The following is a 3,039-nucleotide window of genomic DNA, read 5'->3' on the forward strand; positions in this document are numbered from 1 at the left end:
TAAACATTGCTACGGCGGCCTATACAAGCTGTGTGTTGAGTTATAAGCAGTGTGACTGTCAAGGTATAAGTTATTCCGTGTCCTGTAGGAAATAGCCGAGTTGACCAAGACTTTCCGAATACCACCTCGCTAGGGTATGGGGACGTAACAGTTTTAATGCAATACTAATTACACAAGGGACCTTTGGTTTACCTGCAGTGGTTGAGGACAGCTTGTGCAGAGAACCCAGGATGCTGCTTTCCCCAAGAGAGGGGAAGATGAAGAAAAGAAGAGAGCCAGTCATTCCTTTTCATTCTCACAGACTAAAAACCAGTAACACTGCCCTCAACCTTCGGCTACTTGTCCAATAAGGTGCTTGAGGTACTAAACCAGCCGTTGTGCAGCCACCACAGGATCGATAAAGAACGTATCAAGTCTCCTCTGGGTCATGTCTTGCAGGTAATGGGCTGTGAAAGTTGTCTGGTGCTTCCAGACCACTGCTTGTAGAACCTCCGTCACAGAGTAATTCCTCTTGAAGGCCAGGGACATGGCTATGACCCTGATATAGTGAGCTCTGGGTCGACGTGTTGGAGGAGGGTCTGGATTCAGAGCGTGATCGATAACTCTGCGTATCCATGCAGAGAGAATGTTCTTGGTGATCCTCCCTTTGTTTCTCCCAGCAAAGGCACCCTGGGACAGGATGCTGCTGTTCACTTAAGGTAGACCCTCAAACTCCTAACTGGGCACAGTAACAGATGATCTGGATTGTCAGTTAGGGAGAGGAGACTCATTATCTGGAAGGAGTCAAATCAAGGATCCGTCACCCATGGATTCTGAGCCTTAGTAACAAACTCAGGGACGAAGCTGAACGTTACCTCTCCCCATCTCCTTGAATACGTGATGTCGTATGAGAGACCCTGAAATTCACTAACTCGTTTGGCCGAGGCTAGTAGGAACACCATCTTCCAAGTCAGGTGGCGATCTGTTGCCTGGCATAATGGTTCATGGAGAGGCCACTTTGGAGACCAGAGAACTTAAACCACGTTCCAAGGGAGAGGTCTCACTTCCAACTGAGCAAAGGTAAGTTCGTAACACCGTATGAGTAAGGAAACTTCTAGCGATGAGATGTCCCTTCAATTTAGTTTGAAGGCGAGGCTCAAAACTGATAGGCATATATCCTCCCACAAATAAATGAGGAACTCCACTACTGTTGGAAAAGTGGCATCGAGTGGAGAGTTAACCCTTCCACGACACCAACCACAGAAGACGTTCTACTTTGCCTGGTAAACCACTACTGAGGACTCCTGCAGGTATACAGACATCCTCTTCGCAACCTGTTGCGAAAATCCTCTCTGTGTAAGGAGATGCTGGATAGTCTCCAGGCGTGAAGTCGTAGCAAATCTATGGCTTTGTGGTGAATGTCGTCAAGAGCTGCAGAACGTTCGGGAACTATTCCAGATGATGTCATAGCAGAGCTTTGAGTCACTGATAGGTTGACTGATGTTCTGGCCTTGTGTGGGAACCCTTCTCATCAGACAGAAAGGGATAAAGGCGTAAACCTTGATATCCCACCGTTGTTGGAATACATTTTGCCAGAGAGCCTTAGGGTCTGAGTACAGTGGGAGCCTGAAGTTCAGTGCCATTGCGAACAGATCCACCGTCAGAGAACCCCACAGTCAGAAACTTGTTGGCTACTAGGTGATCCAAAAACCAATTGGAACCGATTACCTGAGATGCTCTGCTCAGATTGTCAGCGAGCACATTCCTCTTGCCTAGAATGAAGCGGGCTCATAGCAGTACCAAGTGGACTTTGGCCCATCTCAGTATTTCTAAAGCTAGATGGGATAGGGGCTGGAAAACAGTACCTCCTTGTTTGTTGATGTAAGCCACTACTGTGGTGTTGTCACTCATCACCATCACTAAGTGGCCCGCCAGAAACTGATGGAACTGTTGAAGGGCCAGAAAGACGGCCTTCATCTCTAAGAGATTTATGTGAAGGCACTTTCTGGACTCTAACTAGAGGCCTGAGGTTGTGTGGTGCAGCACGTGGGTCCCCCACCCTTCTTTTGATGCGTCGGAAAAACGCTTCAAGTTCGGGTGGAGGACGAGAAGATCTACACTCTCGTTTGCCACCCACCACTTGAGGTCCGTCCGTTCCTCTGGTCCCATGGGTCTCAGAGTGTCCAGGGAATTGAAGGCCTGATTCCAATTGGACTTCAGTCACAACTGAAGAGATCGAATCCTGAGGCAGCCGTTAGGAACTAGACGGGCCAGAGATGATAGGTGTCGGGAGGAGACATTGCCACTTCTGGGCTGGGAGCTCATCTCGTCTGAGAGAGGTCTTGCGACTTTCCTCAGCATCATTATCCTGATGGGAGGGCTTTGTGGAGATTGGTGTCTAAAATCATTCCTAGGTATACCAGTCTCTGAGTGGGAAGCATTGAGGACTTTTCGAAGTTTACATGATCCCCAGATCTTGGAAAAACCTCAAAAGCTTATATCGGGGCTGAAGAAGGGTTGCCACTGAGTCTGCTAGAATCAGCCAGTCATCCAGATAACGGAAGAGACAGAAGCCGATCCAGTGAGCCCAAGATGAAACTAGGGCAAACACTCTGGTGAAGACTTGGGCCTGTGGAAAGACCGAAGCACAGTACCCTCAACTGGTATTTCTTGTTGTTTAGGCTGAATCTCAGATAATTCTTTGAAGACAGATGATGGATTGGGATCTGGAAGTATGCGTTCTTTAGGTCCAGTGTGCACAGGAAGTTCTGTGGTCTTACAGCTTGTCTGACCGTGTCTGCCGTCTCCATGCTGAATGAAGTCTGTTTGACAAACTTGTTCAAAGCCGAGGTGTCAATGATTGGTCTTCAGCTTCCTGACGTCTTTTCCCCAGGAAAGAGTCGACTCAAAAAGGCTGGGGAGTTGTCAGGCACTTCCTGGAGAGCACCCTTCTCTAACATGGTCTGGACTTCGGTCCCTTTGCTGATCTCATCACAAAGGAATCTATTGTCATTGGATCCTTGATCAGGGGAGGAAGAAATAAGATGAACGGGATGCAAT

This window comes from Palaemon carinicauda, chromosome 1 (assembly GCF_036898095.1).
Source record: "Palaemon carinicauda isolate YSFRI2023 chromosome 1, ASM3689809v2, whole genome shotgun sequence".
Taxonomy (NCBI): Eukaryota; Metazoa; Arthropoda; class Malacostraca; order Decapoda; family Palaemonidae; genus Palaemon; species Palaemon carinicauda.